Genomic DNA, 24575 nt, shown 5'->3' with positions numbered 1-24575 from the left:
AAATAAAACATAAGTTATTCTATGAATATTCAAGCCTAAAATCCACATTCACACGCAATATATATAACATAATCTATGAAGAAAAGTAGATAGATGCCTACCTCAAAGCCAAATTACAAAACCTCACATCATACACCATATGATTGACTTTGCTTCATAATCCCCAAAATGCCTTCACACTAACATTACCATAATCACTAATCAATATGAGTCTAACGATAACCATATTGCACTTTTGTGCTTTGGGGCTAAAAATGATAATAAAACCCAAGTCGGTCCCACATATGGAAAATGAGTTTTCGAGACCAACCCATTGTTAAAAACATTAGCTAGTTATAATACTCAATAATAAAATTAATACTAATTTAGTTTAGACTAAAATCAAAACTCAAGCCATTAGGGGTTTTGGGTCAAGAAATAAAGAATTCAATACAAAAATTTAAGAATTCATACCTTGCATTCGATGAGAATAATGAATATGCATATTATTCAAGCTCCCAATAAAGACCATAGACTCACTTCAAGGTTTACGCACTCTATTAGGGTTTATGGGACTCAAGACAATGGAGAAATGGCCCATTCTCGACCAAAATGTGTATTCAAATGACTCTTACCAGGCCCTCATCTGGGACAATAATGAAACCATGCATCCCGCGATCATAGATTTTTTATCGCTATGAATTCAATGCAATTGCGGTACTTTTTTGTACTAAATGATTGTTGAAACTTTGAATTTACTTCCATGTTTTGGCCAATGCCTTGGTATGAAATAAGAATAAAATTTTCACAAACAAAATATGTAACCACTCTAAATGTGATGTTCCAAAAATGTTGGCCAAGTAAAATTTGAAATCCAATGTTATTTCGACCAAATGTATGTCCCGCACCTAAATTTTAAAATTTTAAACTTCTAGATCAATAGGTCAAAATGAGATCAGGTGCATCGAGACCTAAAACAAAGATAAACGCATTGTAAAAGTCATATTTTGGATTTTTTGTCACAATCGGAATTTGCTTTCAAGATTGTTTCACTGATGTTTTTGCCTAGGGGCCATTTGGAATCAGTAAAGACTTCTAAATACGGAATTTATTATAAAACCAAAATGAACCGCCCGATAACCGAACCATCCATCACAGCAAGTCATAAATAATAAGGGAATCACCCTCAGGTATAACGGTCGTGGTCATAACCTAAAATAAAATGAAATTTGAACATACAGAGATGATAATGGAACTACCCTCAGGTATCGATACTGTGGTCATGGACCGTAATTATGGAAATACCAATGCAATCCTGACTCTCGATTGTAGTAACTAAGGATAGTTTTCTACCATGCCAAAAATCCTACACTTCTAAATTTTAGTCAAGCAATACCCAACACCTAGTCCAATGAACTCTAGCGATAAATATAGGAAAATTTGCATAGTTAAAATGTCATTAAAAGATATAATGTATGAATAGTGATTTACAGAATCCTTTATGGATAAGTATGATCATATCCAATTTATGGCGATTGAGTGCATCACTCATTAAAACTATGATATTCTAAGGATGAAGCTGCTCTCAGAAAGAGGAATTTTTTTGTAAAATATGCCAGAGAAACTACCGGAAATTAATGATAAACTTGAAGCCATAGGGTTTTAGCATTTTGCCTAGGATCCATGTATTTCAAATGAGCAATGGGTCCATGAATTGTATGCAAACATAAGTGTAGTCTCTTTTTTGGACCAACTCAATGTGATTGTCAAAATTCATGAAAGGCCGATGAAAGTTGGGGTTAAAAATATCAATGATGTTTATGGGCTCAAGCATGTAGACATATGTGAATTCAAAGCAATGGGGTGTAAATCAGGGAGTTGGTTTGCACAACGACAATGTCCCAAAAAGAAAGCCTCGTAGACCAACACTAAAAGTAATATTTCAATGAAGGACTTCACATTCAAGGCTCGTATATTGTTGCACATGATCTATAGCCAAGATTCTCCTTTCACACATATGAAAACAGTCCCAGAATTGTCTGTTAGGAAGGTTGTATGTATTCTAGAGGGCATCCTTCTTTATGTTGGTCAACTCGTGGTTAATGAAATATATAATTTAAACAACCAAGGTAGTATGAATATATTATTCCCCTTCTTAATTATAGATATTTGCAAAAGAGCAGGGGCGAAAGAATATGCTAGTGATACATGGGTACACCCTAATGCCCCGATTTATCCTTTGAGGATTTAAGTTGAGGGAACACCTAGAAAAAGAAAAAAATGAAAGATCGACTTGGAAAATCCGGAATGCCGTGAGCTTGAGTGTCTTATGCCAATAACCATGAGACCTCTTGAGCATATTGGAGTAAATATTGCAACCATTAAATAGATTGTCTTATTTGTCCCAAGGACAGCTATAACCATCCTCCACTCTTCATTCATATGTGTTATGTACCAATTATGAGAAGTACAACAAGGAAAAAAACAAGCAAGAATTACCATTGGTAAGTTTGAAAATGCCTAATCATCATTGGCAGAGTCAGATCGAGACTTTCAGATTGTGAATGAAAAATTTCTTACAAGGTAAAAGAAGAGGGACAAATTCATTAGTAGGATATGGAAAGGCATGAATGGCCTATGAAAGGTCCTAAGGCCCAGAGATAGACTCTTTTCTTCTTGGGTACATAGTGACGATGAAGCCCCAGCTGAGTGGTCCAATCTTAAGGAAGAAGGTAATGATGTAGAGTCTGACAGTGATAGCAGCCCTTGATACAGTTTTAGGGAGCACCCTTATCTCTTTTACCCTTAATGATTTATGTAGTGAGGGAACTTCTACCTTTTCAGTTGGGGGTGTCTCCTTATTCTTATTCAATCTATTTGGGCCTGCATTATTGATATTTCTACATACTTTTCTTCTCTTTTGGATAATTTTTATATTTATTTTTATTTTGGTTGTAATATTTGGGTACTCTAATGGTTCCCACATTTTCATGGATTAGTTATTTTGTTATGGGTTTGTTACTTTATTTTAGTTTTAGTTGATAAAATTTTCTATTGTGTGGGTTTCAAACTATGGGTGCACAAGAAGTCTGAGTACCTATAGCATTGATGATCTGGGATTGTATTAATATCCATTGGTGAAGTTTGTGTAACTATATGGTGGGTAACTTATACTATGATTTCCAATGTGAGATGATAGCATGGATGGTTGGCATGATTAGAAAATTATGTGTGGTGCAGATACAAATTCAAATAATCCCTCCGTCCGATAATTTTGCAAAAATTTTGAGGCATGGACGTGAGCAACTTTGCGATAAATTTTTACCTTTTTCTATGACTACAAAAGTTGACTTTGGAAAAATAGTGAATACATTATCTTTATCTCGAGCGGATAGAATAATTGAACCCCCTTAATGACATTTGTATGCCTTGTATGTAAGGTTAATTGTCTTCCTCTCATGTGTATTTCTACAATCTAGAACTTGCCCCATTGTAAAATGAACATAGGCCATCTTGTAATTTTACAAGTCCACCTTAACCTAAAAAGCCTACCAATACATAGGAGTTACTCCTAGTCACTCTCATTGAGCCTTTGGACTTTTCTTTGGCAAATGCAGTACAATCCATGAACCTTATATTCATCCCATCTTAAACCTCATCCTCATTAGACTTAACAATAAAAATTGAGGCTAAAAGTATAAGTTGGGGGTGGTGGAAAGAGAACAAATTTTATTTGAGCAACGAAGTCGTAAAGAGGTGCCTACAAGGTTAAGCAAGTAAGAATTTTTCTTTTAAGGAAGAAAATACCCATTAAAATTATGAAATGCATAGATAGTAAATGCATTCAAAAAGAAGCGAAGAGCATTTGAGTAAAACAAAAAAGGAAAAGTAGGCAAATTAGAAAAGGAATAAGGAGTGGCACAAAGAGCAATTTATGAATGGATAATGATGTAGAGGTTCAAAAAGGGTGTAGCCTTATCATCCCAAGATAATGTCCTACCCTACCATAAACCTACATTAGAAGATCATTATGTCCTTTTATTATTCCCAACCATGTATGGTCATTGTAGTGGTTTTTGAAAATAGGGGAAAGCTGATGGCATGGTACTTCTTAACATTAAGAATTTTTTGAGAGATTGTGTTTGCACTTAAAATTCAGTGTTGCATACTAGGTGTGTGAATCTATTTCCTTTCTCCTAAGGAGGCATGTGAACTAAATGACGTGGGTGATTTTGTCATCTTCAACACAATGAGGTAAAGGGAGGTATAGCATGATTGTGGTCAATATGTGATTCCTTTCTAAAGTGTTAGTAGTTGTTACATGGCTGCTGCCCAAAGTCTATTGCATCCTTCACTATTTATTTTTATGAAGAGGGGAGTTATTAAAAGCCTATTTTCACATATGTGAAAGGCTTTTGGTGGTAGCAATTAAATTTGAGTCATTATGATCATTGAGTGATATAATGAGGGCATCCATATGAAATTGTTTCATAATAAGGGGTAGTGTTTCTAAAGGGAAAACATGGTCTTAAATTAGGGGTGTTGATGGGGGGTGATTTTTCCACTCATTCTCACTAAACATTTGTCCACATTACTTTGTTTTGAATAAATTAATGAGATATATTGGTGATAAAATGCATTATTATCCACTCTTTTGAAGCATAGAGTTCAGGATATCAAAAGATATGGATTGGAGCCAAAAATCATAAAAAGGGAGCAAATAAGAGTGTAGTTGAAGACCTAGACTACATCAGCCTTAGTTAGCGCGACCATGGTTCTAAATCTGTGGTCACGGTCATTCAAGATGGTCGGCACAATGTGTTCATGGAAAACAACTATGGTCAAATGGACATAGTTACAAACAGTCATATGGGATTGCAGGTCAGCGAGAATATGACCAGGGGAAAATTTGTTAAATCATTTAGACGAATCCCAAACCATATATAAGAAAAAACCCCTTTCTTCTTTGGTTATTGCTTACCTCAAAGCTAATTTTGATTTGAGAATAAGAAACCTTAAATTGGGAAAGTGTGGAACTACTCTTAGAGGCTTAATTTCTTAGTTATTTTGAGAAGAATGGATGTTTTGGATAAATATCTATAATACCCCACAAAATCGCGTGTCAAATTCAGCTCATAAAGCTCCATGAAAGATCCCAAGACATAGAAAATTTTGCTAAGTGTTCGAGATTCAACGCTTAGTCTTAATTTAGACCTCCAAACTTTGGGGATTTATTTGGCGACCTTCTCGATGTCCGTTTTCAATTTTCAAGTTGAGTTACAATCGGGAAAGCTTGTAGTATTTCTCAGGTGAGTTTCTGAATTTTTAGAGTAGCGTAAACGCATGTTTGGGTGCCCAAAATAGAAGCCCCGAGCAATTAGCCCGCGCAGCTTGCTAACTTATGTGCTTGCCCAGTTTTTTCAGCATTTCAGGGTCAATTTCAAATGATCATAACTTCCAATATATAATGAATTGTGAGAGCTTCTATATATCAATGGAAATATATTCGAGTCGTCTTTCAAATGAAATTAATTTCTTCCTATTTTGACATCAAAATAAAAAGTTATGATCAATTTACTTTAGCCTATCAGATAGTCAATTAGGGATAGATTTGAGCTTAATTGTTCCTTAGGGGTATTTTGGTCATCTTCCACCCTTATATATACCCCAATCATGGGATTAAGGCTTATTTGCAGTGAAATATACTCTTCTTCTCAAAATCTTCTCAAGAACTCAAGCGAGGGTTTCAATTTAATGACCCAAATCCCATCAATTGAAGAACATAACTCCTCATTTATCTTCAACATCAAAAGAAGGGTTTCTCTCAAGATCATAACCTATAACAAGAATCAAATCCTTCTTCAAGAATACATGATATTCAAGTATTTCAAACTCAAGAGCCAATTTATTTTCTCTCAAAGGAACAAGAAACCTAGTCTAGGAATCAAGAACATGTCTAAGAATTTTTTCAAGAATCTTCCACTTAAGGTATGTGTAGTAATCATCAATGGATTTCTTTTATCTGTAGGAGTCTAAGAACCATGCTTTAAATACTATATTGTGATTGTCTTGTTGAGTTATGATCATGTACATGTTGATGGTTATTGTTTATTCTTCAAGATGTTCATTTAGGGTGATTCTCATGAAGTATGTGTGCTTGTAGTTAAACCCCATGAAATTGGGTGGTTTAAGATGACTAAATTATTAAGAACACCTATGCCATAAAGTTTGCATGCAAGGTGTTCAACGAATTACCTAGAATAGGTATAATCATGTTTTCATTATTTAAGAGTGCTCAATTAACAAGTCCTTACTCCATGTTTTATGATTTCACATGAATTTCATGTTGGGTGATTAATGTTTGAATCTTTAAATGTTGATCATGATATCATGATATTTTGTGGATTCAATTGGTGAAATTGAGTTGAATTATGGTGTTATGGTGTATAAAATTGGTCATTAGGCCTATGCCCTAAATAGTGCATGGAAGGTATTTGTTAAAATGTCTAAGTGAATACGAATTGAGCACTTTGACCTATTTGTGATCTAAATGATGATTCCATGCCATATCCATGCGCTTAAGTAGACTCCCATGCTAAATTTACGGCTACCATGTGTTTGATAATGTGCCTCAATGAATAAATGATGATCAAGTACCTAGTCTTCATGCTCTAAGATTTTGCCATGTCTCTTAAGTTATGCCATGTCTACTTGATCAAGATGATTTATATACTATTAATGTGCTATGAATATGTTGTTGGCTTGTCATGATATTAGAATTGACCATGATGTTAGATCTATGAAAAGGTTATGAAAACCACTTGATTTATGAATTCCCCGTAGATGCTATATTATGGATTGTTAATGTTGGTCAAGTACTCTTGTATGTCAAGTCATGTAAGTTTCATTCCATCGAGTCCTGGGGGTATTCGTACCCAAAAAAAATAGCTGTGTGCCTAGAGCCATGTCATGTTTTAATGATACTCTCAGTCAAGCCATATTTATTAGACTTCGGTCAGCTAACAGAACTCAGTAGCATTTAGTCAGTTAATAAAATTCAGTAGTGTTCTGCTAGTCATTAGAACTCAATAAACCCAGTCCATGTTCAGTTCAGTTAAATAGAACAATTAGTAATAGTTTAGTTAATTCCAGTATGAACTAGGAAATCAGTTCAGTATAATCATTTCAGTGTCATTCAGTTGGTAGTAGGATTCAGCACCGAGGGAACCCAAGAATGGGAACTAACCTGCCAGTAGAGGGTCTGGTTCTTAGAAGCAGTCCTTGTGTTCTAGAACTATGTCGCTAGCATAGGTTGAGACATCAATACCTGTCAATTGAGGGTAGATAAGGTGGCTTAACCTGTCAGATGAGGGTTCCCACCGTTTTCATTAGAGTACCTGCCAAATGAGGGTCACTCACAGCTTGTCCTTACCAGTGGTGCGGTATTGACAGCCTTTAAATCAAGGAAGAGATTGGACCACAGTTTAGCTATTAGAGAGTATTTGGGGCATGTCAGTTAGATAACTACTTCCCACAGTTTCAGTATCAGTCTAAGTAAAAGAACTCAGATAGCTCTTCAAGATATTAGGATTGTCAGATACAGTCAACTCAGATATAGTACGAAACTCAGCTGGTTCCATCAGATTTAGGAGTGTTAGATACAGTCATTCATGCTATCAGTTATCAGAACTCATGTAATCAGATATATCAGTTATCAAAATTTATTTATGATTCATTATATGTTATTAGTAAATGTATGTCGTCAGTATTCATACTCAGTAGCCATGTTATCATTGGCTCAGTTTCAAGACTATTATATACGATCAATCAAATCTGTTCTTCATAATCCGAACTATCAAAAACAATCATTCCTTTATCAGTAATATAGTATAAGTCTCCCAGTATTCCGTAATACAGTATCAGTTCCATACCTATTAGTGAATTACATATCAATATCAGTAAACTCAGTCATTCAGTATCTCAATACCAGTAAACTCAGTCATTCAGTATCTCAGCATCAGTAAACTCATGTTGTCAGTATTCAGACTCAGTAGTCAGTATCACCACGAGTTTATTTACAGTTATGTATGTATGTATTCTCACGTTTATATCAGTCAGCATTGTTCATACATATAAAACCATTTGTATTTAGCCTACCCCACTCGTATACTCAGTAGATTCAGTCGTACTGACGTATTCGTGCTATGGTGTTTTATTTGATGCCATAGGTATAGAGGCACAAGTTTCAGAGCAGCAGTAGCATTGCAGATTTCAGCATTCAGTGCTCCTCTTCATTTGAGAACAATATTATTATTACTTTATTATAGTATTTCAGATTAGTTTTTTAGTTCATGGAGTTTGTTGGAGACATATTCCTTCAACTCCTTATTCAGTTCTGTTAGAGGATTTCGGACTAGATGTCAGATTAGATGTTCAGACTTCAGTATTTATGTGTTTTTTGGTATTGTTATACCATATTTTTTAGATATGTATTAGTATTGAACCTTATGGCCTTACAGTTTATGTTTCCACATATTTTATGAGATATTATGTAGTTTACAGGTACAGATATCAATTATGGATTAGCTTATGGTCCTTTAGGGTCATGAGCATCGTGTAGCATTTTGTTTTACAAAATTAGGGCGTTATAATATCATGGTATATTTCTCTTTAAATTATTCATGAGAGGCTAAGAAATTTAGTCTTGGGACTTCTAATGTGGAAATTTATTTTTGTTTTAGTCCTGAGTGTATTCCTGATCCCTTTTTGGTGTATTCATCAGTGGGTGACTACATTTTGGCTAGGAGAGTCTATAAGTGTTGTGGGGTATCTATCTGTGATAGAGTTGGTGGATTTGATAGACTTGGAGATGTTATATTTTGATGTTATCTTGGGGATGGATTGGCTTCATTCGTGTATGCATCGCTTGATAGTAGGACCCGAACAGTTAGTTTTTATTTGTCGAATGAACCAGTGATTGAGTGGGAAGGGAGTTCGTTAGTTCCTAAAGGAAGGTTCATTTCCAATAATCCTTCTTCACAATCTATCCCTATCATCTATGAGTTTCCCGAGGTGTTTTTTATGATATTCCTAGTATTCCTCCTAGTAACAAAATTGACTTTGGGATTGATCATTTATCGGACTCTCATCCTATCTCTATTCTTCCTTACTGAATAGCTCCAAATCAGTTGAAATAACTTAAGCGGCCGTTTAAATATCTTCTTTATAATGGTTTTATTTGTTCTAGTGTTTCCCCGTGGGGCACTCCTATATTATTCATGCGTTAGAAGGATGGATTATTTCGAATCTGTATAGATTACTGCCAATTGAATAAGGTGACAATGAAGAATAAGTATCCTCATCCTGAGATTGATGACTTGTTTGACCAGCTTCATGGTACTAAGTATTTTTCTAAGTTTGATCTTTGGTCAGGTTATTATCAGCTAAAGATTAGGGAGATAGATATCCCTAAGACTGCATTCTGTATCCGATATGATCATTATGAATTCGTGGTCAAGTCTTTTGGTATGACTAATGCCCCAACGATATTTATAGATCTTATGAATTGGGGCTTTTATCAGTTTCGGGACTTACTTGTTTTTGTATTTATTGATGAAATCTTGGTTTATTCCAAGAGTGAAGAGGAACAAGCTCATCACCTATGAGTGGTCCTGCAAACCCTTAAGTATCAGTGAATATTTGCTAAATTTTCTAAATGTGAATTCTGGTTTAATGTTATTACTTTTCTGGCTTATGTTATTTCTAGTGAGGAAATCATGGTGGATCCACAGAAAGTTGTAGAGGTTAAGAAGTTGCCTACACCCATGACTCCAATTTTTATTCAGAGCTTCTTTGGTTTAGCCGCGTATTATAAGAGGTTTGTGGAGAGTTTAAAATAACGACATATGAGAAAAATTATCCAATACATAATTTGGAGTTCTTAGCTATGGTTTTCACCCTAAATATTTGGCGCCATTATATCTATTGGGATAATGCTGACATCTTCTCATACTATAAGAGTTTATAGTATATCCTAAACTAGATAGAGATGAATCTCTGGTAGAGGAGAGGATATGAGTTACTCAAGGACTATGGCATATAGGTCTAGATAATGTGGTTTCTGATGCTCTTAGAAAGTATTTCATGAGGAGATTATCTCTTATGTATGAGGAGAAGCGAGGTTTGGTGTATGATATTTACCATTAGGGTAATCCTGGAGTTTGTGTTTTAGACTTTGTGGATGGTGCTAATTATTCAAGAGGTTGTGAAGTCCTCTCTTGATATTGAGGTAAATGAGAAGCAGGTTTTGGATCATACGTTGATAATAATCAAGGATTATGTGGGTCACTAGAAGATGATGGCTTTTGAGAGTGGTGGTGATGTTATCTTTAGGTACCAAGGTTGATTATGTGTTCCCAAAGTTGATTGGTTGTGAGAGAGGATCTTTTTTAAGGCTTATGAGTTGAGGTACACTATTTATCTATGTTTGACGAAGATATAGCGTGATTTGAAAGATATCTATTAGTGGAATTACATGAAATGGGATGTCATAAATTTTGTGGCTAAGAGCATGGAGTGTCAGCAAGTGAAAATGAAGCACTTGAGGCCTGGTGGGTTATTTCAAGAAGGTGTGTTTCTTGTGTGCAAATGGGAGGTGATTAATATGGATTTCATTACCGATCTTCTGCAGTCTCAAAATCAATTAGATTCAATTTGGATCATCATGTATGGGATGAATAAGTGTATAGACTTCTTTCCAGTGAAGACTAATTATTCAGAAGAGGATTATGCTAAGCATTTCATTCAGGAAATAATCAAGTTGCGTGGTGCTCCAATTTCCATCATATCTAATCAAGGTACTTAGTTCTCATCTTATTTTTGGCATTCTTATCAAAGTGGTTTGGGAAATAAGGTAAACCTTAGCAAGACTTTCCACCCTCAAGTGGATGGACATGCATAGATGACCATAAAATATTAAGGCATATGCTAAGGTCCTACGAAATCGTATTTGGTGGTATTTAGGTTGATCATTTGTATGGCAGGAAGTTTGTGTCTCCTGTTAGGTTATTTAAGGTTGGTGAGAATAGGATATATGGTCTCGACTTTGTTTACCAAGATATAGATAAGGTGAAGGTGATTCGGGATAGGCTTAAGATCACCTAAAGTCACCAAAAATCCTTCATGGATTTGAGGCAAAGCAACTTAGAGATTGATTTAGTGTTTTTAAAGGTTTCTCCCTTGAAAAGAGCGATGCGGTTTGGAAAGATGTAGAAACTCAGTCCCAATTATGTTGGTTCGTATCTATTTTATGCTGAGTGGATAATGTGGCTTATTTGTTTGAATTTCCTTTGATTTAGGGTTCCATTCATCCAGTGTTTCATATTTCGATGTTGAAGAAGTGCATGGGTGATCCTTCTTTTAGAGTGTGTTGGTGTTTCAAAATCCTGATGTTATGAGTAAGTACTGATTGAAGTTTTTGATATGAAAGTCTATCCTTTAAGAACTAAGTATGTGTCTTTGGTGAAGGTTATATAGAGGAACCCTAAGGTCTAAGAAGCTACTTCGGAAGACGAAGAAGACATGAATTCCAAATATCCGTTCTTTTGCCCACTTTGGATATAAGTGCTTGAGCTATGTTTATTCTTTTATATCTTATATTTTAATATTTTTTAAAGGAATTTGTATTGTACTCCATGTCAAATCATTCTAATTGACACCTTGTCTCGTCATTCGAGGACAAAAGATCCAAATGGGGGAGGAGAATGAAACACCCCTGATTTTTGTCCATGATAATTTCTTGACCTGTGATCTTACTGCCCAAACTACAACTCTCCCTACTAGTCATAGTGTGTCATTAGGGGTTATAGGACCCTAATCGTAGCCTGACCATCTTTTTTGAACAAGCTTTTGTGCTGATCACAAAAGGCACCCAATGAGTCGTTAAGACTCATTACTAGTAGTATAGTGGTTCTCGTAGCCTAATCAGTAAGGTGTCAAATATTTAAATATTGCCTAAGATTTGATGTAACGAGTCATAAGGTCTGAATACAAGTCGTATGGAATGACTCATAGTTAGACCAACATTGGTGTCCAAGGATACTTCCAATCCTACAACTAAATGGTACAAGTTGTAGGGTGACCGTACGTTTCTTAAGGTCACCCGTAAAAACTTGGCAGAATTTTTCAGTTTTTTTATTGAGGGTAGTCTTGTCATTTCCCTTTCCCCTACATAGACCCCCATCAATAAAACACCTTTGGGGTATTATTTTCATCAATTAACAAATCATAACTCTCTCTTTACCCTTAAACTTGTTTGACATTAATCATGAATTACTACGGCTATTTGTCCATCAGTTTCGATATGAGTTGAGGTCTTTGGCATGGTTGATTCTTAAATTGTTTTTCGATGATTTGTAATGCATTTATGTTGTTTAATAAATGGTTTGGAACTTGTGGAATGCACAAGTATGATTAATCTAGTGAATCATAACATTTAGTTCTAGAAGTTGTACCTGTACTCTCTCTTAGAATCATGTTATCTAAGTGCGGAAAGGAGTCACTCTTAAATCTAAAACCTGAAAACTATAATTAAATATCTTTCTGTAAAGCATAGTCTGAATAAATTGGTGAGCCTTTACACTTATTTTTCTGACATTTTGTCTTAGGAATTAGGATCTTTGGGAGGTACTTTTAACCGACATAAAGCACGTGAGCTGTCATAGAGATCAACATCTTACCCACATTGGGGAAAGTTGTTCCACCCTTGCCATCGGAATAGAACATTAACTTAAGTGATCAATGACTTAGCCCACTATGGGATCTTTAAACATACAGTGGCTCATAGTTCTGGGGCATGAGACCTTGGAATCATACCCAACTAGGTGATAAATACTACTCCCAAACTTATCGCTCAGAACATATAGGAAATCCACCTTAAACACAAGGGTTTATAATGAAAACCAATTATGCCTATGTTGCTTTAAATTTCAAACTATATGAACAACATGGTTCCCTATCTTATCTTAGGATCAAAAGATTGAAGCTTTACAGAAAATCTGTGAATAAACTGATCAAAGGATGATTAAAGCATCATCATTCTTGAAACATCAACACATAACTTGTTCTTAGTAGCCAATATATCAAACTCATGTCAAAACATCGTAATATTCATGCTTAATCATGAAAACAATGATAATTCATCTCAAAAGCTGTAAATTTCTACAATGGTAATGAAATTATGAAAATAGACATGAAATTCAACTTCTAAAACATTGGAAATCTCATAATCTTGCAATTTGCAATAATGGGTATGAACCCTAATTTAAAATTGATGTATAAGAATTCAAAATCATATAAATTTGTAGTTAAAAGCTAGTTTTTGGAACAAGTTGAAAGGAGATCCTTGTTCATAAACCCCACATACCTTGATTGATGATTAGACGAAGAAACATGAGTTATTGATTATTGAGTTCTTGGGGATGAATCCTTGATTATATTGCCTTGGGAATCCTCAATCTTAAGCTTTCTGGCAGAATCAATGAAGGATTTTAATTTCTTGGAGAAGAGGTTTCAGAGCTCTAGTGTTTTTATTTTTAAGAGAATCAAGAATAATGCGCACAAAGTCCTTTAACTATGATAAATATTGTGTTTAGGATGGATCGGGGCCTTGGGAATTGACCAAAATACCCTTTTTAAACATCTAAACGGAACTGGAAAAGAGCAACATTTTTTTATTTGGTTGGCCACCGCGACGCGCTACAATAGTAGTGGCTCACTGGAAACAGGACAATTGGGAACTTGGTTTAATCCTCGATGCACCACCTTCGTGGTGCCCCTTTGGAATGCCATTTTGGCCACTGTCACAATGCGCCAATATCTCATTAGACTACTGGAAATCAAAAATTGGGAAATTGGCCCTCTCTGCGATGCGCCAATATCACTCGGTCTGCTAGAATAGGAGAATTGGGAATATTCGCTTCTCCATAACTTGTAATTATCGCCGAGGGCCACTAGAATTTTAAAATCATCATTTTACCCACCTCTGTGATTCGCCAAATGCCCAGGTGGCACACTTTCAACTTAAAAATGTTATAACTCTTTCACCAAATGTCAAACTTGGGCAAATTTGGTATCGATGGAAAATTTATTCAATTTCCCTCATAATGGGATATCTAATATTGGAAAATTCCACACAAAATAAATATTATTCATTTTTGAATCTATTTCTTTGTACTCTAGGAACGAATTTAAGTTAGGAAACGTGCAGGGTATTATAATATCTCCCCCTTGGGAACATTTGTCCTCGAATGTGGCAAATCTAAGCTGAAAAATACTGAGGAATCTGAGCCTATAAGCTATGATGCACAACTTAAATAAACTGAACAACTGAATCTCAATTGAAATGAGCTACTGAACTGAACTGAGAATGTATGAATTCTTATGAAGATAACTATATAGCTAAATCTGAAATTGGAAAAGAACTGAAAGGAGGAAAACTATTACCTTCGGCTGAATCTGAGTTCTTGGAGAGAAGATGTGGATATTTCGTAGGCATGTCTACCTGTGATTCGCAAGTATCACCCTGAACAGACTAATTTTTCCACAAAACTTTGACCAAGGTAATTTCTTTGTTCTATAGTTTACGAATCCACACGAATCTCTACTAGACTTTTTCGTAATAAAGGCTATTCTTGATATCTGTTCTTTCTAGTGGAACTACAACAACTGAATCATCCATGCATTTCTTTAAAAAGGATTAATGAAACACTGGATGAACTGAGGATAAATCTGCGGGTAACTCAAGATAATACGTTACCTTCCCAACATGGCTGAAAATACGGAAGGGACAAGTATAATGGGGACTAAATTTCCCCTTCTTGACAAAACTCCTCACCCCTTTCATGGGTGAAACTTTCAAATACATAAGATCATAAACATCAAACTCGGTAAATCTTCTATTCACGTCGCCATAAGATTTCAGATAACTCTTGGCTACTTTCAATCTCTCTCTAATCAACTGAACTTTCTTTATGGCCTCAAACACAGTGTCTGGCAAAATCAAAGTGGCCTCACCAACTTTGAACTAACCAACTGGCGATTTACATCTCCACCCTTAAAGAACCTCAAACGGAGCCATCTGAATGCTAGCATGATTACTGTTATTATAAGTAAACTCAATCAATGGCAAATGCTCATCCCAGCTACCTTTGAAATAAAGAACACATGCCCTCAACATATCCTTCAAAGTATGAAGGGTCCTCCCTCCCTGACAATATATCTTTCGATGATAGGCTGAACTAAGATGAACTTGGGTACCAATATACTTATGAAAGTCTCTCCAAAACTAAGAGGTAAACTGAGTACCTCTATCTGAGATTATGGACAAAAAAACTCCATGCAATCTAACTATCTCTCGGATATAAAACTTAGCATAATGTTCAGTCGTGTAAGGTGTATAAACTGGTATGAAATGCTCTGGCTTGGTCAATCTATCTATAATATCCCAAATCAAGTCATGTTGATAAAGCAAATAGGGTAAACTAGTCACAAAATCCATATTCACCACTTCCCACTTCTAAGTGGGGATACCAAACTCTTGCAGGGCACCACCAGGTCTTTGGTGCTCTACCTTAACCTGTTGATAAGTTGCGTACTTAGTTACGAACTCTACTATATCTCTTTTCATACCACTCCATATATAGATTTCCCGTAAGTCATGATACATCTTGGTGGCTCCTAGATGGATAGACTAATGCACACCATGCACTTCTGCCATAATCCGCAGCATCAAATCATAAACACAAGGCACACACAATCTACTTTGGTATCACAACACACCATGGCCCCCTTTTGGAGAACACATCTATCTTTTGATCTTTGACTGATCATTCAGTTTGACCAAACTAGAATTCTAATCTTACTTCTCTTTCACTTCAGAAACTACGAAATATTCGAAACTACTATTTACCCAAAGGGTCCCTTCAGCTAAATCAACCAGTCTCACACCCAATCAAACTAACCGATGAACTTTCCAAACTAAGTCCTTCTTTTCTTTCTCCATATGAGCAACACTACCCATAGACAATTTACTAAGGGTGTCTGCCACTACATTGGCCTTGCCCGAATGATACAATAAACTCATATCATAATCTTACTACAATTCCAACCATCTCCTCTGCCGATGATTCATCTCCCTCAGATTAAACATATAATGCAAGATTTTATGATCTGTGAACTCATTAATATGCACAACATACAAATAATATCTCCAGATTTTCAAAGCAAACACAATAGTAGCTAGCACAAGATCGTGGGTTGGGTAATTCTTTTTATGAGGCTTAAGTTATCTAGAGACATGGGCTATGACCTTGTTTCTCTATATTAAAACACATCCTAAAATAAATCTAGAGGTATCATAATACACTAAAAAAACTTTTGTACCATCAATTAATGATAAAACTAGGGATGAAGTGTGTCAAGCCTTCAACTCCTGAAAACTCTTCTCACAGGAATCTGACCACTGAAACTTATGTTTCTTTTGGGTCAATCTATACATAGGAGACGTAATAGATAAGAAATCCTCAACAAAATATTTGTAATAACCAGCTAGACCCAAGAAACTCCTAATGTCTAATGGGGAAATAGGTCTAGGACAATTTGTTATGTCTCCTGTGTTTTGGGGATCAACTCTAATACCTTCACTGGAAATGATATGACCAACGTAAGCTACTGACCTTAGTAAAACTTCACACTTGCTAAACTTGGCAAAAACTTGGTGATATCTAAGGGTTTATAACACAATTCTAAGATGGTCTACATGGTCATCCTCACTACGAGAGTAGACAATAATATCATCGATAAAGACTATGAAAAACATGTCCAGATACTATTTGAACAATCTATTCATCATCTCTATGAAGACTGCTAGGGCATTTGTTAGTCCAAAGGACATAACTAAAATTCAAAATGACCATAACGGGTTCTGAAAGCTGTCTTTAGAATATCATATTCTATTACTTTAAGGTGGTGATAACTAGATCTAAGGTCTATCTTTGAGAAATAACTTGCACCATGGAGTTGATCAAATAAGTCATAAATTTTAGCAATAGGATATTTGTTCTTGACTGTAACTTTGTTCAACTGATGATAGTCAATGCACATACGCAAAGAACCATCTTTCTTTTGCATAAATAGAATGGGAGCACCCAGTGGAGAAATACTAAGACTTATGAAACCTTTGTCCAAAAGATCTTTGAGTTGCTCTTTCAACATCTTAAGCTCGGCGAGAACCATATGATATGGAAGGACAGAAATGGGCTGAGTATTTGGTAGAAGGTCAATACAAAATTCTATTTCTCTATCAAGAGGTACCCCTAGAAAATCTTTGAGAAAGACATCAGGAAACTCACTGACAACACTGACTGACAGAATTGTTAGAGTCTCAGACTTAGTGTCTTTAACACGAAAAAAAATATAGATACAACCTTTGAAGGTCAACTTTCTAGCTCTAAGATAAGATATTAAATGACTTTTGGGAGACTCTGAATTACCTGACAACTCAAAAACTGGCTCATCTGGAAACTAAAACTTCATCACTCGTGTGCGATAATCTATAGAGGCATAATAAGAATGAAGTCAATCCATACTAAGAATAAGATCAAAGTCTACCATATCGAACTCTATTGGGTCTGTTAACATGACTTTATAAAGGAAAGTGATAGGACACTTTCAATAGATCTGTTTAGCAACAAATGACTCACCTAGTGGGGTAGACACCAAGAAAGGCTTAGGAATTTTTTTAGAACTTATCTCAATAGGGTCACATAAGAGAATCTTGACCCAGGGTCTAACAATAAATAAACATCAAGGTGAAAGATATGAAGCATACCAGTAGTAATATCTAGTGAATCCTCCTACTCCAGATAGAATGGTAAAGCATAGAATCAACTCTAGCACTAACCGCCACCGGTATCGGATGATGCACCCTGAGGAGGAAATGGGCGACCTAAAAGAGATGGTGTACTATTATCTTGAGTTTGGAAATAAATATGTCTTTTCCCCAGTTTAGCATATGGACAATCTTTGATTTTGTGACCCACCATACAACAACCATATCAACTCTTTGTTCCCCTTTAAACACTCATCGGGGTGAGCTTTACCATAATTAGCACAAGTTAGATAATTAGGCCTTCAACACAACCTATTTTAAGATCTAGACGTAGAAGATTTACCCTACTACTCTTGTCTACCACTGAGAGAAGGGGAACTAGATGAAGATAGTGCTGGGATAGATGAATGATTTTGAAACTGTGAATGATTTCCCCCTTGAGACATATTCTGACCATACTCAAACTGCCCTATTGTAGCCTTCTTATTTTCTCTCTCTCTTCCCTTTAACTTCTCTACCTTAATCTGCTGAGCATGCATTATCAATCTAGCAAGTTCTATGTCTCCAATAAGCATGGCAGTCCTACACTCCTTGACTACCAAACTAGAAGCTCCTATAACAAATTTACTCATACTATCCCTAGGTTCAACCATTGTATCATGGGCATACTTATACAACTAATAGAACTTAAGGTAGTACTCCTTCACTATTATCAAGCCCTACTTCAATTTCACAAACTCTTCTATCTTAGCTTCCCTTATCTCACGTGGGAAGAACCTATCTAGAAAAGTATGCTGAAACACCTTGCAACTCATAGGAACATCATTCTCACCTCTACTATTCCTCCACATCACTACCCAATCATACGCTACATCCTTTAATCTATAGGATACTAACTCTACACTCTCCTCCTCATAAACATAAATTATCTTTTGGATTTTCATCACCTCATCTAGATAAAGTTATGGGTCCTCACCTTCTTTTGACCCAAAGAACTCTGGTGGATAAGCTGATCATGAATATCTGATGTGCGAATATATGACTGAACTGGATTAAGAACATACCATGAATATGCAATGGTAAAGATACCAGGTTTGAACTGGGAACTGAGCATGGAATTGAACACCAAGTTTGTACTGAATACTTAACATGAAGCTATGGAAATGCTAATGAATCATGAGATCATTTACTAAACATGCATAAGCAAAAACATGATAGAATAACTAAAATTAGAACATGATACATGAACTAAACTGATGAGTACATGGCCTGCGATTGAGATTGGATATAGAGGACCACTTATAAGTATCCCCACTCTAGACTGGATTTATCACGTGAATATAGAATGGGACACTTACATTATGAAAGCTCAAGGGATTATCGCATATCTCCCCCTTAGGGCACTAGGTCCTTCGAACAATGTTGACTTGGCTGAGATACTGAGGGAAAATTAAGGCGATGCTCAAGGCACCTAGGAACTGAGTTGAGACTAAATATCTAGAATTTATGACTGAGACATGATACATGAACTAAACTGAGCTTGAATATACTAGTAAACTCTATCTTGGAGATGGTTACATCCTTGAGATGTCTGTTAGTTTGGTTGGATGGGAAGATAGGAGAACAACCCTTATCAAATTCACTGCACATGTGCTAAACTGACTTGACAGACTAATTTATGCTAATAACTGAACACTGGGTATGTAAGACTAAACTGAACATAATCGAAACAACTAAACTGGGACTATAGAATATTGTACATAGGAGGTAAGGATTTACTGAGTACCATGAGGTTACTGAGCATCGATTCATGGAGACTGTATTACTTGAAAATGAAGTTCCACGTGTGTAATATGAGTCTAAAAGATTTAGTAAATTGAGGTACTGGCAAATAAGGTAGAAACTAATAGTTTCATACCATGGAATAGCAAATCTGAGACTGAAGTGAGTTCTATGATCTGATTATTGAATTGGGATAGAATGCAGGGTTCAGTTAACTGAATTTCTGAAATTGATGTTTTGATTGACAATCAGATACTTAGTTCTGAGACTCAATGGAATACTAATTACTGAGTGCTAAATTCTAGAAATGTAATGCCAACATCATGAATTTATCATAAGATCTAAATTGAAAATGTTTGGGATATGTTTTGAATTTATACGATCGTTAGGACCGTAGAATAGATAGCAAGAACTACGCATACTATAAAGATTGGCATGACTACATGAGTTATGAGCTGCATGACTTAAGTTTTGGAGTTTCTATGTTCATGAGATATGATTCGTAACACTTAAGAAGTTTGGAACACCTCACACTGGAAACTAAAAGTGTATGCTATCCTTAGGGGAAAATATGTGAATATTAATCGTATTCATGGAACTGAGATGTGAAGCATTCATGGGAAAAATTATAAATAAGACATAAAAGAAAATAAGGATACCACATCTACTAATTTGGCACAGCTAAAAGAATTCTGAAGGCCTAACTTTTTGAGTTTTTATAATCGGACAGTCCCTGTATACCTGTCGGGCTATGGTAGACTGACCTACTGGGTATAGACTGGGTAAGGTCCTTTCAATATTTGGTCTGACCTTAAGTTTGATCATTTTGCAAAGAGTTTTAAAGAAAAGGGGCACATAGGTAAGGCGAAACATAAGCATGCGAATGAGAGATCTGAAACATACCAGTGAATGTATGAGGAAGAGTTTCCTAATCCTGTTAAGACTGAGGATCATGGAGTCTGTTTGGGCGTTGCGTACTGATAGCACTAGAAGTGGTATCTTACCAATTCAGGCGACCGGGCGAAATTGAAGGATGGCCGTGCTGACCTCATGGACCACTCACCATATCCAAAACACACATCTCTACTGGCTTTACACACACCCTTATGATGCTTACCACAAGTTTGACAAAGGGAATGGGTAAGGACTCTATGCTCACTACCCTCTGACCTCGTCTGAGAAAGACTGTAACTACTTATTCTAGCCCTTTTAGTTTCTCTCTTTCTTTTTAATCTTTTGCTCTTCAATCTTTTGAGTATAGACCACCAACCTAGAAAAGTCCATATCACTAATCAACATTTCATTCCAGCACTCCTTAACCACTGTACCAAATACCCCAGATACAAACTTATGCATTCTGGACCTATTATCTGCCACTACATGGGGAGAATACTTGGCTAACTGGGTGAAATTAAGGCAGTATTCTTACACGCTCATCGTATCCTGCCTGAGATTGATGAACTCTAACACTTTAGCCTCCTTCTGCACTATGGGAAGAATCTATATAAGAAAACTATAGCGAACTCTTCCTACACTATAGGCTCTGTATCTGTACCCCTATCTACCTTTCACTATTTAAACAACGTATGGGCTACATCCTTTAGCTGATTGGCAGCTAACTCTATACTCTCATTGGAAGTCACTCCCATGATGTTTGTGACTTTTTGAACTTTATCGAGGAACTCCTGTGGATCCTCTTTGAACTTAGAACCAGTAAATAGAGGAGGATTCATTCGGGTAAAATCTTGAATCCTAGATGAAACCATATTGGCCTCTGAGTTGGCCAAAACAATGGCTAGCCGTTCGTTCTAAGCTACGAATAAACTGGCTAGAGTAGTAAATGCAGTCCTCAAATCTGCATGAGAAACGTGTTTGTCCAGGGAACCTGCTTGAATAGGCTGAGGTGCTGACTGATTTTTAGTTCTTCTTTCACTATTCGTTTCTAAAGATATATTCTATAAACGAAAGGATGAAGCGAATTAGATTGAGAGTTTAATTAGAGCTTTTGCTCACTGGCATGACATGAATACTGAAAGAAGGGCAATTGTTCCTAAAACATCTTATAGCCTCCTGCACATAAGTGTGGTTCACAACACACGCATGTAAACGACTCTACTAGATATGGCTTTCAGAATTCCTAGGACTCTAATGAACCTTAGGCTCTGATACCAAGTTTGTAACACCCCAATTTTTTAAATCGGAATGCTACATGGTGCTCACAACCCCGAAGGACCATAAGCTAACCCATGACTGATATCTGTACCTGTATACTACATATTTTAACATGAAAATGCAGAAAAATATGTACCGAAAGGCCATATGGTTCGAATAAAAAATATGAAAAATGTCTGAAGACAGTATAATAATACCAAAACAAATCATGAAGTTACTGTCTGACATGCTATAGTCTGGAAAGCCTTTAACTGTCTGAATAAGCAGTTGATGGGACATGCCCCCATCTAACTCTATATAGTAACTGAACAAAAATAGCAAATGAAGAAATAATCATATCATCCTTAAATGAAAAGGACTCACTGGAAACTCTTAACACTAGAATGGTACTACTGATCTGGAGCTTGTGCCTCTGAACCTATGGTGTAACATAGGAGAAAAGCACCATAGCACAAATGCGTCAGTACATCTGAATGTACTGAGTGTGCGAGTGTGGTAAGCTAAATGGAAAGGATAATATGCATGAACAATACTGATTGATATGAACGTGAGAATACATACATACGTAACAATAACTGAACTCGTGGAGATACTGACTACCGAGCCTGAATAATTACAACTTAAGTTTACTGGTACTGAGATACCGAATGATTGAGTTTACTGATACTGATATGTGAATCACTAATAAGTGAGGAACTGATACTGAAGGACTACAACTATATTACCGATACATGAATAACTATTTCTAACAGTTCTGATTATGAAGAACTGGCCTGATTGACTGTATCTGACAGTCATGAATGCGAATAATAATAATATAAGTTTTGATAAATGATGTCACTGATAGCATGAGTGACTGTATCTGACTGTCATGAATGTGGTGGAACTAGCTGAGTTCCACATTGAGGGGTGACTGTAGCTAACAGTCCTAAATATGAAGAACTATCTGAGTTCTTTTACTGAGATTGAGAATGAGACTAAAACTAAGACTGTGGGAGGTAATCATCTAATAAACATGCCCCAAAACTAAACTGGCGGGGTATAATCTTTACCGTTATTGGGAGGGCATCAATATCATGTCATGGGTAGAGACAACATCAGAGTAACCCTATTCTATTTTTTGGAGCTCGTTCCGTCTGCCCTACTATCAGGTAAACTCAAAGGAGATGCATTATCCCTATGGGTAAGGACATCTCCACCTACGTTGGCTATAAAGTTTTGGAATATAAGGATTGCTTCTAGGAATCACACCCTCTGATTGTAGCAGGTGAGTCCCGATACTTAGGTTTTCTCGATGGTGAATCCTACTCCCAACTAAGTAGTCATCTTTGGTATCTTCTATCATTAATAGGTTGGTTGGTTGGGCAATCACTGAGGGTTGCTCAACATCAAGCTCGTCATCGACATAGGATTCTTGTTCCTTATCTTCATACTCTTCCATTATGTTAAATGATTCCATAGAAAAGATATCATCTAAGTATAATGAAGAAGATTTCTTTGAATTATTCATCTTTATTTCCATCTCCTCATGAATGATTGGACTTATTCCTTGATGCATATCACATACAATATCATATGTTTCTTCCTGGAGATCCAACATTCATTGAAACATAGCTTCAATGACACTCTTTTTGGTGCTTTGTTGTTCCTTTTCTTGAGCATAAAGCCTGTCAAACTCAAAAGAAGAACTAGAATTTGTGTTAGCGCAATGGAGGGAGGGGGCATTCGGTAAATCACTCCTATGTCCATCTTGAACACCAAATAAAGAACAATCATACTCCTAGTAGGATGGACATGGTGAACACATCTCTCTACAGGGAGCATATCTACAATTTTGCCAAAAATGAGGTCTATCACAACATGGACATGGATCATCAAGATAAGATTTCCAACTACCAAGCTCATGTTCATTCCACGATGCCATAGTAATAAGTAAATTAAAATATAAATCTACCTAACACAAGAAATAAAAGAAAACTAAAGACAAATATTTATAAGTTTGAATTCAAGCAAGTAGGCTAAAATTCTAAACCAACCCAATACGCCAAATCGCCCCCTGGCAACGGTGCCATTTTTGGTAATGCTCAACTTACAAATCAATTTAGTGCAAGGCGGTCGTCGTCAATATATTTACCTAACTTTAGTGTCGGGGTCGAATCCACAGGGATCAATATGAGTGGCGATTAAACAAGTTTTAAACTAAAGCTACAATTTAAATTTAAACAAATGATATGAAGATATAAAATGGGGGTTTTTGATGATCAACAAATAATTGTTGGTCACTTTACTTTCGGTATTTGTAAATCAAGTGTTTATGAAATTAGCAGAATAATGTTCACTAGGGCTTCCGGTACATGACAGTTTCTAAAGGTGGTTCAACATTCTCACAATGGATAGGATAACAAGCTATATTTATTGATGTTATGCTTAAATGTCTCTCAACCTACTTATGTGTTTAATTCACTAATCCTCTCAGACTTAGGAAATTTCTATTTACTGCCCAGATTTTACCTTATGTTAACTAACCTTGTTACAACACTGATTATTAAATAAAGTGTTTCTGAATCCCCGTTGATAATTCACTTCATACTATATTTGATTTCTTTCTCAACCGAATCAAAGCAGGTGTGACTACTATTTGTAACCAACAGACCTTAATTAGAACTTTAGAATTATCAAGAAATCCTACCACTTTTCGAATTTTGAATACTTAGCACACCATCAAGACCTAAACCTAAATCCCATAACTCAGGTT

Source organism: Capsicum annuum, chromosome 7, assembly GCF_002878395.1.
Source record: "Capsicum annuum cultivar UCD-10X-F1 chromosome 7, UCD10Xv1.1, whole genome shotgun sequence".
In the NCBI taxonomy this organism is placed as follows: Eukaryota; Viridiplantae; Streptophyta; class Magnoliopsida; order Solanales; family Solanaceae; genus Capsicum; species Capsicum annuum.
This window is presented reverse-complemented; position numbering follows the sequence as displayed.